A 16222-nucleotide genomic window follows, 5' to 3' on the forward strand; every position below is an offset into this window, starting at 1 on the left:
GGGCAAGAATCTGCCTGCAATGCAGGAGAGGAGGGTTCGATCCCTGGGTCGGGAAGTATGCTGGAGAAGGAAATGGCAACTCACTCCAGTACTCTTGCCTGGAGACTTCCTTGGACAGAGGAGCCTGTCGGGCTACAGTCCATAGGATCCCAAAGAGTTGGACACGACTGTGTCACTAACTTTTCCAGTATTCTTGCCCGGATAATCACATGGACAGAGGAGTCTGGCAGGCTACACGCTCCATGGAGTTGAAGAGTCAGACCCAACCGAGCATTCTCACACTATTTGGTGGGTGCTCCTAGTCAATCTGCAAAAGCTGTGGGGCGAAGCTCAGAAGCCACCACTGTGAAAAACAGCATGTGCCAAATGCTGTTTGCCAACGATGAGAATCGGAGGGCTTCCGGGGGTTGAGGGGTGGAACACTTTTATCTAAGCCATGTAGCACAGGCAAGGCTCGGAAGGGAGAGGCCCCTGGCGGGGGCGGGGGTGGGGGTGGGGTGGGGGGGAGACCCACAGCTTCAGAGGCACAGAGGTGGAAAAGGCTCCAGGAACCAGGAATGATCTGGTTTAACGTGAACCGCTTTCTCTGTCTGATGATGGTGAGACGGTGCCATCTCATTTGGATTTCTAAATAATTGTACAGACACTTCCTAGCTGAGTATCCTTGGGCAAATTAAGTCTCTCAGAGCATGATAAATGGCGGTGATCTCAGAAAGTCGTAGGGTTCAGAAAAAAGAGTTAGGTAAAATCTCAGGATTAAAGGATAATTGAAGAAAGTACTGAGTTCATGATCCCAACACACGAAATTACTAAACAAAAACTAGCACTCAAGGGGCCTGCCTGGGAGAAAGCTCCTGGATTAGCCTCAATCCTTGGTATTAGGAGGCTGTATAGCCACAAAGAATGTGACATCTTTCAACTAAGATCCGGTAACTTCACATACATTTAATGTATTAATACCTACAAGGAATTCCCTGGTGGTTCAGTAGTTAAGACTTGGCGCTTTCACTGCCAGCGCCCTGGGTTCCATCCCTCCTTGGGGAACTAAGACCCACCCAAGGCACATGGCGAGGACCAAAAAAAGTATTTAGAACTGGATGGCTCAAGAAAATGTGGATTAATGTATACTTTCAGTTTTAACATCCAAACTTTGAAGTATGTGCTTAGAAACTTTTTTATATAAAAGTTATATTTTGCAACTTGTGAAACCTATCCTTTGTTTCCTATTTTGTATCTTGGACCTCTTCTATCAATACAGTCACCTCATTCCTCTTATTGACATTCACATAGCATCACATGGTAATACATAGAACAGTTCTCTGTAAAGGACATCTAAGTTTTAGGTGTTTTCATACAATAACATTTACTCAGCACACTCATTCAATTACTTTCTTTGTGTAAATTTCCTAAAATAGAATCACTTGGTGAAAGCAAGTGTGTTTTTCTGTATTCACTGGTTTTGTTATTACAGTTATGATTTTTAACAGGTTTCCTAATGTTGGAGATTGAGATTGTGACAGTCTTTAGCTATTGTAAACAATGTTGCAGCAAACATCCTTCCATGTGTGTATATGTATGTCTGTGTAAATATGCATCTTCAGAAATAACATTTTGGGGTCAAAGGTGTATGAATTAAAAGCTTTATAAGAAACTTCAAAAATGCCCTTTTTTTTTTTTTTTTCCAAAAATGCCCTTTAAAAAAGCAGAGTAGTTGGCACTGCCTTCCATAGTTTATCTGTGCTGTTTCTATCTATAGTATTATAGATAGTACTATCTATAGTATTATAAAAAAAGTTTCACTTTGCTCATCAAATAAGTGAAAAAAGGTGTCCCTTTGTAGTTCTACTTTGTTTAGCCCAGTTTCCCAGTTTGTTAGTGGCTTTTTTTTTTTTTTTGGTCTATGCTTTTCTACTTTTCATGTGTTGCAAATATTTTTAAATAGGCAAATCTTTTAAATCTTCTGAGTTTTGGGAATTCCCTGGCAATCCAGTGTTTAGGACTCTGTGCTTTCGCCTCTAAGGACTTGGGTTCAATCCCTGGTTGGGAAACTAAGATCCCAAAGCCTCACTGCATGGCCAAAAAAATTAAAAATAGAATAAAGCGTCTGTACTTTGCATAAGGCTTTCTACATCCCAAGATTGTTAACATGGTTGAATTAAAACTGCAATAGCAGTCCATCTTTTTCCTCACCTGTTTTGACTACCGAACAATCAGATATGTCAAGAGAATAAAGGATACTAATAGCTTCTTACACTATATAATGCCTGCATTCATCACAGTGAGCCGCAAAAGTGGTCTCATGGATCAATTACTGCCAGAAAGGTCAAAGTTAGACTCGAGGACATGAGTCAAAAGACATAAGAAAAGTCAAATAATATTCTAAGCACAAAAGGGAATACTAATAGCAAGATAAATTATCTTTTATTTAACATTTAACAGCATACAAATCAGCAAGCACATTTAAATAAAAGCAATGATTTTCTGTCTTTTAATACAGAATAAAGTTTAGGACCATTGTCAGACCTCATGGGGGAACTGATGGGTTTTACTAAGGATCTCTCAAAACTGAATATGAAATGGGATAATGCATACATAACACAGTCTGCTAGCTTTCTTCCCAATTACCATTTCACAGTTATTCTTTGCTAACAGAGCCTAAATTTTATTCAAGTGGGCAAGGTGCCCTTTTTTTCCCCTTAGATATGAACACACGTTTTATTGGGATAATGGTTCAAATGGCTTCTTTTGAGGCACAACAATGTTGAAGGCCATTTTATCTTAGAGGAGAGCTTTTTTACTGGAGACATATCGTGTTCAAGAAGAACAGGCTTTATTGGCCATCACTGAAGCCTTTTTGGGTGAATATAGCAAGGACTATCATGTCCTCCAGGCCAATGGAGGGAAAAAAGATGGAAGCCAAATGATCATACCAGTGGGAAACAGAAGGTGCCCACTTGGCCTTGAGGAAAAGAAAGGTTGGCAGCTTTGGGAACTCAATGTGCCCATCTTAAGAACTACATTTCCCAGCATCCCTTGCAACTAAGAGGATGATGAAATAAGAGGAAGTCATTGGGTGGGGCTTCCAGGAAACCTATTTAGAGGGAACTGACTTAGCTTGCCCTCTTGCCACTTCCTCCTTCCTTCTATCTGGAACACAAACAAGATTGCAAGAGTAGCAGCAGCCATCTTTGACCATGAGGTAATCTTAAGGAAGGAAGCTATATGCCAAGGATGGTAGAGCAGAAAGGAGGAAGTCACTGATTAATTTGTGGACATCCCTGGGCTACCACTAGACTTTTTATCTAAGTAAAAAACAAACAAACAAAAAAAAAACACTGTAGTTGGTATAAGCAACTGTAGTCAGGTCTCTGTACTAACAGCTAAACAGACTCCATAGCTCATTACAGTATGTGAAGCTCATGGCAATTTGCATAGTGCTAAATAAGTGATATTTGAGGATGTTTTTGCTTTGCTTTCCTTTTAGCCACTGTTTATACCACTTTTCCCCATTACAGGGTCGTGTTCCTTCTATAGCTGTTTCAGGAAGGAGGACCCCTTTCAGGGCCCAAAACTGGGCTCTTGTCAAACACTCAGAAATGAATTGTCTGAGGAGACACATGTGCTGACAAAGCAAGAGACTTTACTGGGAAGGGGCACTCCAGGCGGAGAGCAGGAGGGTCAGGGAACCCAGGAGGACTCCTCTGCCACATGGCTCACAGTCTCGGGTTTTATGGTGATGGGATTAGTTTCCGGGTTGTCTTTAGCCAATCATTCTGACTCAGAGTCCTTCCTGGTGGTGCACGCCTTGTTCAGCCAAGATGGATGCCAGAGAGGAGGATTCTGGGAGGTGGTCGGACATGTGATGTCTCCTTTTGACCTTTGCTGAACTCTTCAGGTTGGTGGTGGCTTATTAGTTCCGTGTTCCTTACCAGGACCTCCTGTCTAAAACAAATCATGCAAATGGTTACTATGGTGCCTGGCCAGGGTGGGCGGTTTCAATCAGCATGCTTCCCCTAACATGGCTAGTCCTCAGATTCCCTGGTGGCTCAGATGGTAAATCATCTGCCCAAAGTGCGGGAGACCAGGATTCGATCCCTGGGTTGGGAAGATCCCCTGGAGAAGGAAATGGCAACCCACTTCAGTACTCTTGCCTAGAAAATTCCATGGATGGAGGAGCCTGGTGGGCTACAGTCCATGGGGTTGCAAAGAGTCGGACACTTTTCAGCCTAGATGTGTAGCTGCAAGTTGCTGCCAGTTATGACATAGTAAGTAGTCAGATTAAGAATGTGATCCTCATTCTGACTGCTATCTGAGGGGAGAATCACAGGAAATTAAACAAATTTTCAGAAAGCCAGCCTGTGGCCTTCCCAACTAGCCACAACTTTGCAGGCAGTAGCCAGGCCTGCATTGGAGGCGCGCTTCAGCACAATGGTGATATCTTATAACGTGCCTCCTAATAGACTGTGTTTCTCAGATCAGGTGTCTCTTGCTTCTGACTACTAAAGGATTCCTTGATTGTCCCAAAAACTGTGACACTGTTCTCTAAAAACAGAAACAAAAACTTAGGTCCCTTTGCCAATGTGGGTCTCACCAGAAAACCAGCTTCTCACTGAGACAAGATGTTTACGCATCAGGCGCACTGTCTGACCACAGTTTGCATCCTGAAACGTCCTCTTATGCAATCCAGCACTCCACACACATCACCTGGCAATCGCATTCAAATGCAGAGTTCGGTTTTGAGCAGCTGGGCTGGGGCGGGGCTGGGGGCACTGAGAACCTGCATCATTTCTTTCTTTTCTCTTTTTTTAATGTATTTATATTTTTGGTTGTGCTGGGTCTTTGTTGCTGCCCTCGGGCCTTCTCTAGCTGTAGTGAGCAGGGGCTACTCTTCATTTCGGTGGATGAGCTTCTCATTGCCGAGGCTTCTCTTCTCGTGGAACACAGACTCTAGGGTGCAAGAGCTACAGTAGTTGTGGTGCCAGGCTTAATTGCTCCGCGGCAAGTGGGGTCTTCCTGGACCAGGGAATGAACCTGTGTCCTCTACGCTGGCAGGCGGATTCTTATCCACTGTACCACAAGGGAAGTCCAAGTCTGCATTTCTAACATGCTCCCAGGTGATGCTGCTGCTGATTTTAAAATATGCTTTACTTATTAAACATTAATTTTAAAATGCTTATTTTTTTTCTGATGAGGAAAATATTGTCTTCTAGAAAAATATTTTTTAAAATAAAAGAGAAGAGAATTACTCCGTTGGGTTCTCCCAGAAGCAGAAACTGACATGAGAATGAGAGAGCAAGCAGTTGATCTGGGAGGTGAACCCACAACAGGAAAGGAAGGCAGAGATACGGAGGAGCCAATTTGGGGTGCATTAATGAATGGGTTACTGCTGTGAGTCCCTTGGGGACCTCCAGGAGTGAGGAAGCTGGAGTCCCTGACGTTGGTTGAGGTTGAGTGGGTAGCAGTCATATCATCCACTGGGTCAAACCCATTTGCACGAGAACAGGGGCTCACCAGAGAATCACGGGTCCTAGCAGAGAGATGATGTCATGGGCAAAGTGTAAGTCAAGGAGATACAGGCAGGTGGCAGTGGGGTCTGCCACTCTGAGTGTGTATCCTGTATAGAAACTTCTGGTCTTTTCCAGGCACCACCTGTCCCCCATCCCAACTCCAGGTCACCAAGATGAAACCCTACAAGCCTTGTTTTGCAGACCTCAGCCAGCCCAAACATTTCCAGCCTATTGGCACACTAGGACAAAGGGCACCTTCTGAAAATTAACTTTTTATTGAGATCTAATTCACAGACCATTAACTCCACCAATGTGTACAGTTCAGTGGTTCTAGTATATTCACTATATTGTACAACCGTCACCACCATCTAATTCCAGAACATTTTCATGACCCTTAGAAGAAACCACGTGCTCATGAGCACTCACTTCCAATTCACTCCCTCCCCCCGAGCCCCTGGCAACCACCAATCTACTTTCTGTCTCTCGATTTGCCTATTCTGGACATTTCCTAGAAGAAGGATCATCATACAATATGTGACCTTTTGTGCCTGGTTTCTTTCTTTACCTTAATGTTTTCAGTGGCTCCCCAGGTAGCGCTTATGGTAAAGAACCCACCTGCCAATGCAGGAGACACGGGAGACTGGGGTTCGATCCCTGGGTCGGAAAGATGCCCCGGAGGAGGGCATGGCAACCCACTCCAGTATTCTTGCCTGAAGAATCCCATGGACAGAGGAGCCTGGCGGGCTATAGTACATGGGGTCACAAAGAGTCAGACATGACTGAATCGACTTAGCACACAATGTTTCCAAGGTTCATCCGTGTTATAACATGTATCACTACTTCACATTTTTATGACTGAATAATATTCCATTGTCTGGAGAGACCACATTTTATTTATTCCTTCGTCCATTGGTGGATATTTGGATTGTTTCCACTTTGGGGTTATTATGAATAATGCTGCTGCTATGAATATTTGCGTACAAGTTTTTGTGTGAACATATGATTTCAATTCCATTGAGTGTCTCAATTCTATTGAGTGTCTCATGTTAAATTATTTGGGGGGGGGGGGTGTGCCTGTGTGGCCACCACGTGGCATGTGGGATCTTAGTTCCCTGACTAGGGATTGGACCCACGCCCCCTGAAGTGGAAGCATGGAGTCTTAACCACTGGACTGCTGGGGGTGTCCTCAGATGACTTTTTTTTAGCAATTCTAAGTAAGTTCGATGGCTGGGTTGGTAAGTTCCCCTGGAGGAGGGCATGACAACTCACTCCAGTATTCTTGCCTGGACAGAGGAGTCCATGGGGTTGCAAAGAGTTGGACACGATTGAGCGACCAACCGCGCAAGTACATTCCATTCCATGGTTGCGGTGCATGGGGGCTTAGTAGAAGGATTCTTAATGGCTGCATAATATTTATCCCTTGTCGGTATTTTCTAATTTATTTGAGCATTCTCCTATACAGTTCAGGGTTTCTGAGCCTTGGCACTATTAACATCGGGGGTCAAATCATTATTTGTAATTGATTTCTAATAATTTAGGGCGGTGCTATGCATTATAGGAAATTGAGTTTCCCTGGCTTCTAGCCACTAGATGTCAAGCAGTGCCACCCCTACCCCACCCCCCGCACCCGTTAGTTATGACAACCAAAAATCTCTCTGGGTTTTGTCTCCTGAGGGCGGGGGAGTGGGGAATCACTCTGGTTGAAAATCACTGCCATGGTTGGACTTCCTGTTGACAAAAAAGAGTTTCAGTCGGGAGGTGGGTCTCAGAGGGTGACCCCTGCAGCAGAAGCAGAAGCATCACTACCCGAGAACTTGTCAGAAATGAAAACTCTCAGGCGCCTCTTCAACATAAAAAATCAGAATTGCAAGGGGGTGGGACCAGGCCAGTTCTACCTCTTAATGAGCCTTCAGGGGATTCTGAGGCCCTCTCCAGTGTGGTAGGGGGGCTAGGGGTGAAGGTTTCAGAAATGAAAATAGTGTTTGGGGTGGGAGCAATGCGTGTTTGTGGTTGCATCATCTGATGTTTTTCCCTTCTGGCTGATCCGTGGCTGGTGTAGGCAATTAGTGCAAATTAGCTGAGTTCTGGTATACTTTTGACTTAAATACCACCTTTCAGCTCAGGATTACCAAACACCATTTATTTTTACCCCAGGGAGGCTCTGAGAGGCTCCACGGCCAAAGACAAAAATTAAGAATAGAAAACAAATGGGTCAGCTGACTCTAGGCTCTAATCACCACTTGGGCTTCTCCACTGCTTGTCAACCTTAGTTCTTTAAACAAAGAGCATCTCGGTCTTTTCAGATACTGAAGAACCACAGAAGGCGAGGCCAAGCCAAGATGTGCTGCTGGCAATTACCTCTCCCTCTTGTTATCATCTTGGCCCTCAGCTACCGCGAGTTCAGCTCAGGAGTATGGGGGTTCACGACTTTCCTTTCCTGGCTCCTAAATGGCAGCAGATCCTTGCCTTCCCCTGGAACCGAAGAGCCTCTGGTCCAGTGGGTCTCCGTGGTGACAGCACTGCCCCATCCCAGGGGGCATTTGTGAAGGGGGCTGGTGGCTGCGTTTTAACAGCGATAGGGACCTTTGGCATTGAGTGTATTCGTGTGCGCTGGTTGTTAACCATTCTGTTAGAGCGCTCACGGGGCTATAAACCGAGGAGGGCATGGTGACCCAGTCCAGTATTCTTGCCTGGGAAATCCCATGGACAGAGGAGCAGGGAGGGCTGCAGTCCATGGGGTCACAAAGAGTCTGACACGACTGAAGTGACTTGGCATGCACGGGGATGTAAACCTGTGTAATCCTTTTAAAAAACAATTTTTTAAAGTTTCCTCTGAAATTCAGCATATGCTTAGGGTTAAGACTCAGCCACGGTACTCCCAGATATTTATCAGAAAAGAAAGCCTGCGTGCACATTTATACACGAAAGTTCATACCAGGTCTATGTGTAACAGACAAAAATTGGAGGCAACCTGAATGTCCATCAACAGGTGAAAGATACACGGACTGGGATACATTCATACCGTGGACCCAGTGGTCCACGGCGATAAGGGTGGACTATTGTTGCACAATATGACGCAGATGAGTCTCAGAATAATTGTGCTGAGTGAAAGAAACCAGACACAGAGAGTACGTGTTTTATGATTCATTTCCTTGACATAAAGTTATTAAAAAAAATGCAAGCTAATCTATAGTCACAGAAAACAGATTAAAGGTTGCTGGGAATGTGGGGGAGGGTGGGGAGGGATATGAAGGGAGGAATTACAAAGAGTATCCCAATGTAATCCCCTTCGGGAAAGGAAGCAGTTTGGGTGATAATTATGTTAATTAACACCCCCCCCCACTCTTCGTGGGTGGCTGAAAAACTGGCAGCTGGTTTCTTTCAGCGGAGGGAGGGAAAGAGGGTACCATTCAAGACTTTTGATAGAGCTGAAGTCTTCAGTCCCTTCCCCCAACCCTTTTTAGAGGTCAGTGGCTGAGGCTGAGTGCTAAGCCTCCTGTCACGTGATCTTCTGGTGATCAGCCCCATACCGAGGCTGTCCAAGGGGCCCCTCACTAAAGCAACGCTTTATGTTGCTCATGAACATAAACCCAGGTATGACTGAAAGGGGCTTCTTGTGAATTCCCCGGCTCAGACGGTAAAGAATCGGCCTGCAATACAGGAGAGGCAGCTTCGATCCCTGGGGGAGGGGATGACAACCCACTCCAGTATTCTTGCCTGGGAAATCCCACGGACAGAGGAGGCTGGAGGGCTCTACAGTGCATAGGATCACAAAGAGCTGGAGTCGGCTGAGCAGCTAACACTTTCTTGTGAAGAGCAGAAGACCGCCCCCTCCGCCCCTTCACTGAGGAAATTCCAAGGGTTTTAGAAGCTCTGTGCTTGGAAGCAGGGATGAAGACCAGATATTTTCGTATCATTGTGCAGAGGTTAAACAACTCATCCAAGCTCACGTGGCTGTCCTCTGGCCACCCCTCCAGGTCCACTCTGCCGCGTCTCTCAGCTCCCAGCTCCTGGAAGTTGGACAAGTTGAGCGCTCATGCCCACATTGATGGGTGCCCGCGCATCTCCAACAGTTTAGCCAATGGGAGCCCAAGAAGAGAGCAGAGGGTGGGACAGGAACCCCGGTACTTCGTCTCCCAGCTCCTCACCTGCGGGGTTGCAGCAGCCTGGCCTGCCTGGACCCCAGCTTTCTCCCTAAGGCTACCCAGTCTGACTGCGGGTAACCACTCCCTCTGTTCGCCTTCCCAGCGCAGGAGGGAGAGCTTAGCTGTCCTTGGCCCCAGAGTACCTGATTCCCGGTGCTGCTGTCTCCTCAAACTATCCAATCTGAGAGGTCACCTCTCTGGTGCAGGGACCCTGGCTGATACAGAACAGAAGCAGCAGCCTGGGATTGGTCTGGTGTGATGATACGATTATGTATCAGATGTCTTTCTAAAATTCCCTTGAATGGCTCTCTCAAGCTTAGTTGCTCAGTCTCGTCTGCCTCTTTGCGACCCTATAGATTCTAGTCTGCCAGGCTCCTTCTGTCCATAGGATGTCTCAGGCAAGAATACTGGAGCAGGTCGCTAATTCCTTCTCCAGAGGATCTTCCCAACCCAGGGATTGAACCCACGTCCCCTGTGTCTCCTGCATTGCAGGCAGATTCTTTACCACTGAGCTATGAGGGAAGCCATGCTTCAAGGACTAAATGCACAGAAATTACATCATTTAATGGAGTAAATAAAAAATAACTTTAAAAATTATAATTTTTCTTATTAAAAAATAAAACATATTCATTGTGGGAGATATAAAAATACAAATAAATGGGGAAAAATCATACTCTTGGCCCACAACTCAAAAAACGAATGTAACATCTTCATATATATCCTTCCAGTATTTTTTCTAGGCATATACATATATACATTGGTTTTACAAAATTAGAATTTTCTTATCCACACAGTTTTTCACCTTTTCTTCCACTCAAAATAAATTGTGATTAACTTCTCACACTTTTACGTCCTTTTTAAAAATTTTAAGCACATATGTATTTATTTATTTTAGCCACACTATTTGCTGTGTGGGATCTTAGTTTCCTGACCGGGATTGAACCTGTGTCCCCTGCAGTGGAAGCTTAGAGTTTTAACCACTGGACCACCTGGTCGGTATTGGATTGAGGCATTACATCATTGGTTTTACAGCTAATTTCCAGAATCCACCTGCAATGCAGGAGACCCCAGTTTGATTCCGGAGTCAGGAAGATCCGCTGGAGAAGGGATAGGCTACCCACTCCAGTATTCTTGGGTTTCCCTGGTGGCTCAGCTGGTAAAGAATCCGCCTGCAATGTGGGAGACCTGGGTTTGATTCCTGGGTTGGGAAGATCTCCTGGAGAAGGGAAAGGTTACCCAATCCAGTATACTGGCCTAGAGAATTCCCTGGACTATATAGTCCATGGGGTCGCAAAGAGCAACTTTCACTTTCGTATTTGGGGCCCTTAGGTTATTTTCAATTTTTGGTTCCTCCAAATAACACCATACTTGAGTTGAGATTTTTTCACTTATGCTGGTCAAATCTTTGCATACATATTTACTTTCTTCATGTAAATTTCTAAACATAGAACTGATGTATTCAGGAGGCACATTTTAATTATGTGGGTATGAAATGCCAAATTTCTTCCCCATCTCTGCTCTTACTCTGGACAGCCTATGAAATGTCTACTTCTCTACATCCCTTGCAACACTGGATATTAAATATTTGCTTGAAAATCTCTGCAAATCACTTCAATGTGATCTATATTTTTTCAGTGTGATGTTTTAATGTAATTCAATGTCTTTGATGTGAAAAAATAAAAGGTCTGTCTTTAAAGCATGAATTTAAACCAAATAAATTAAAACTAGCCTTTCTTTGAATAGAGCTATGCAGCAAAAATTAATCTTAGGATTACAACCACACAGCCAGAGTGAAGAGGAAAGCAATGCAACAGTCTATTAAAATTAGAGCACTTGACAGTGTGGAAATCTGACAGTCACTATCTCCACCAGGTGAGCAAATTCACATCAAGAGTGAAAAATCATAGGGACTTCCCTGGCAGTCCAGTGGTTAAGACTCAGATTCCACTGCAGGGGACATGGGTTTGATCCCTGGTCAGGAAACTACCACCCCACATGTCAAGCTGAGCAACCAAAAAATTTAAAAATTTTTAAAAAAAATGAGTGAAAAATCCTTCTGGTAGCATATACCTTCAATGTGGGCCATGAGAAGGTACTTTTCCTTCATGATTTTCCTCCTCATAACTGTAGCATCCTCATGAGAAACACATGGACATTCTACAAAATACCTAAGCAGTACTCCTTAAAATGATTAAGGGAAGTCATAGTAGCCGTAAGTGAGTATGTCCATCACTGATAAATCGACAAACAAAATAAGCTATATCCACTCGGTGGAATAATATTCAGTCATGAAAAAGGAACAAAGGGCTGATGCCTGCTGCAACATGGATAAACCTTGGAGACACTGTCTCAGTGAAAGAAGTTAGACGAAAAAGGCCACCTGTTGTATGATTCTATTTATACAAAATTTCCGGAATAGGCAAAACCATAAAGACAGAAAGTAGATTAGCAGTTGCTGGGAGCCGGGGGTTGTGGTTGTGGGGAATGAGTGCTACGTGGGTGTGTGGTTTCTTTTTTAAATATAGTACCTTTTTTTCTTTATGATTTCTTTTTTCACAAATACAGCCTCATTTACTCATTACTTTTTTTTTTTTTTTGGCCACGCAGTGCAGCTTGTAGGATCTTAGTTCCATGACCAGGGATCCAACCTGCACCCTCTGTGGTAGAAATGCGAAGTCTTAACCACTGGGCCATAAAGGAAGTCCCCTGAGTGTGTGGTTTCTTACAGAGGTGAAGAAAACATTCAGTAATTAGTAGGGATGACTGCCCAATTTTTGAATGTTAAAACTGAAGTGTACACTTTGAAAGAATGGATATTGTAGTATGTGAATTGCAACTCAATTGGAAAAGAACAAAAACAAAAAAGTCTGTCACAACCAAGAGGTGTCTAGGAAGTCATGGTGAGTCCATGTGATCATGTGGTGTCCTGGATGGGATTCTGGGCCAGGAAAAGTGCATTTGGTAAAAATTAGGAGAAGGCAATGGCAACCCACTCCAGTACTCTCGCCTGGAGAATCCTATGGATGGAGGAGTCTGGTGGGCTGCAGTCCATGGGGTCGCGAAGAGTCGGACACAACTGAGCAACTTCACTTTCACGCATTGGAGAAAGAAATGGCAACCCACTCCAGTGTTCTTGCCTGGAGAATCCCAGGGACGGCGGAGCCTGGTGGGCTGCCTGCCGTCTATGGGGTCACACAGAGTCGGACACGACTGAAGTGACTTAGCAGCAGCAAGGAAATCTGAACACCGCGGTTAGTGAAAAATATGTCACTGTTGGTTTATTCATTGTAACATATATATGGGAACATTGTGAGATGTTTATAATACAGGAAAACCATAGGGGGAAGCGGGTGGGGGGCAGATGGGGAATCTATACTATCTTTGCAACTTTGCTGTAGATCTAAGAGTTGCAAAATTAAAAGTTGGGGAGTTTGGGAATGGACATGTACACACTGCTGTTTTTAAAATTCATAACCACAAAGACCTGCTGTATAGCACGTGAGACTCTGCTCAATGTTATATGGCAGCCTGGATGAGAGGGGAGAATGGATACATGTATATATATGGCTGAATCCCTTCATTGTTCACCTGAAACTATACAACATCATTAATCAGCTATACCCCAATACACAATAAAAAGTTTCAAAAATTTTACTAAGAAAAAAATGATCAAGGCATACCCAATGGTGATAATTTGGGCCACTTTAAGAAAACACAAGTGTTCTTGCCTCTGGCTTTAAGGACTCAGTGCATTCTGATTTTGTCTTTAGGAAAACTGCCCACTTGGTAACTGAACCTACCATTGGCATATCGGGTCACCAGGGAAGCTGTTGGCTGAGCTCAGGATAAACATCGGTGATTCTATTCTCAGTAAGTGGTTTTCACCACTAACCCTCCTTCCTTCCCCTTTGGTTTGCCTGTATCACGTCCGGGCCTGAATTATCCTTTCGGGGTAAGATCTGATTCTGGGCGATTTTTGGCTTGAAAAATATTGGGAGACTTCAGTAGATTTGCCTAAAAAGAAAACTCTGACTTTTTTTGTGTGTGTGTAAACATATGACTAACTTCAACATTAACGCCAATGCTTATGACCAAGGAAATCAGATGACGCAAAGCTAAACAGTATTTTCAAAAGACAAGGGATGCTAGAGGATACCCAGAACACTGGTTTTCAAGGGGGCACTGTGCAAAGTCCTGAGAAGCAAGCTTGTCTTGTAGAAACACCCAGGATATTGACATATTAAAAAGAAAATGACCACCCCTAAGCTTGGAAGTTAGGGTCTTGTGAAAGTTTTTAGTAGGAGACATGGTACTCGAAGAGCTTAACTATTTGGAAAAACAGGGTAATGGGCCTCACATCTGTGAGTATTCTGAGAAATCATTTAAATTCACTGAAATCATTATTTTAACGACAATAAAAATAGCCCTGGGTAACATTTTCTGCACAGACAGCAATGCTATGTTTGTTCCCTTTTTAAAAGCAATCCTGTGACTCTCCACAAAACCAAGTATTGAGGCTGAGTCCTGAATCATCCTGGATACATTCCTTGGAGGAGAAGCTTGACCCAAACCAATTTTTTAAAAAAGAAAGCTCCAAAGAGCCAAATTCTTGGCTTTTATGAGTTCCTAAGTAGGCTTTTGAAATTCATGGTGGAGACAATAAACTTGAAAGCCAAGTATTTTGATTTGCAAGATTTGCAGAAGAGAGACTTTTTTTAAAAAAAAGATCTCTAAACTTTGGTGTTGAGTATCAAAACTTTGGATTCAAAAGCAAATCCCTGAAGAAATTTTGGAATAAAGCTGGTGCCATAATAAGCAATACATTTGCAAGGGAACTGATGAAAACTCACATTTTCCTGTCCTTGAGGCTGAAAAAAAAAAAAAAAAAAAAAATCCTGGGGAGGAGAAATTAAAAATCCCAGAGGTCTAGGGAGTGGATAAAACCGGATTGGTCATGAGCTGATGAGCCGATTGTTGTTGAAATTGTGTTCATTTTTTTCCCCTCTACTTTTGCCTATTAAAAAAATTTTTTTTGTATTAAAAATTTTGTTCTTGTGACTTTTTAGTGTGGAAGTAGGGAGACCAGTAAGAAGTTTACTGAAACACTTGAATCTGACACAACACTCTCAATCAACTGTACACCAAAATAAATGTAAAAATTTTTAGGGCAAAAAAAAAAATCAATTAATTAAAAATGCAAAAGAGGAAAGACTTCCCTGGCAGTCCAGCAGTTAAGACTGGGTGCTTCCACTGCAGAAGGCATGGGTTCGATCCCTGGTCTGGGAACTAAGATCCCATATGCTGTGTGGCGCAGCCAAAAAAATTTTTTTAATTAAATTAAAATTTAAAAAGAAGTTTATTTAGATTATGCAGGGAAGAGGTTGTGGTGCTTGGACTAGGGGAGCCATTATGGAGAGGAGGGAAGAGGCATTTGGATTTTCAAAACATATCTGGTGGGATTGCACTGGATTACTGCAACATCTCACACCCTAAATCCCATGCATTTTCCCTCCTCCTTCACATCGAGAGCTTACTGTCCTGGGCCCTAGACTTTGGGAAGGGAAGATGGGTTTCGAGAAAAACAATATGGATGGGGTTAGTCTCTGGGGTGGGTTCTTGAGAAGGGTCTTTGCCCTGAACACCGTCTACAGCCTGAAGGACTTTAGAAACATCCAGATGCCTGTGGGCTTTAGTCTAGGAGCCATGGGAACCTCAAAGGATCTTCAGTACGCCTTGGCCTGAGCCAATTTTAAAAGTCCTTTGACCCCAGCTACTGCATGGAGCAGTTTGGAGTGGGCTTTCTGTGAAAATGGACCAGTTATGAGAAGCAGAAGCATTCTGCGTACTTTATATAAACATGTGCTTTTACTCCTCCAAGCCACTGTGTGAAATGGGGATCAGTATTTTCATTTTGAACACAGGCAATCTGAGATCAGAGAGGTTGAGTCATGTACCCATGGTCACAGAGCAATCACCCGTAAGGTTGTCAAATAAAATACTACAAAACCTGGCATGTAACATAGTGACACTAAAAAAATCATTCACTGTTTATCTGAAATTTAACTGGGTGACCTATATTTTTATTTGCTAAATCTGGCAACCTCAACTACTGACCAAGCCAGGATTTGAGTCCAGGATCTTGCTCCAAAATCCTGATCCTTCCCCCAGACTATCCTGCTTCTAGGGCAAGAATCTGCTCTGGCTCATCTCGACACCCTGCTCATCATCTCCATCAGACCTTGCCAACAGAGAGTCACTGCGAAATGTTTATCGAGTGAATATGCAGAACATACAATGTCAGAGAACTTGAAAGTTTTTCTGGACAATCGAAAATTCTAGTACACTGAGTCTGGTGGTGGGTTAAGAGCACAGATTCTGATATCAGCTCCCTGGGTTCAGATCCGGCAACCATCACTTACCCACCAGCATTGTGATATGGGACCAATTACTAAAGGCCTGTGCCTCAGTTTCCTCATCTGTAAAATGGGGATGATAAAAAATAGTCCTACTAATAGTACTTTCCTCAGAAGTCTGTTTTGAGGATTAATTGAGCGATGTCAAGGCTGTACT

Source organism: Cervus canadensis, chromosome 32 (assembly GCF_019320065.1).
Source record: "Cervus canadensis isolate Bull #8, Minnesota chromosome 32, ASM1932006v1, whole genome shotgun sequence".
Classification (NCBI taxonomy): Eukaryota; Metazoa; Chordata; class Mammalia; order Artiodactyla; family Cervidae; genus Cervus; species Cervus canadensis.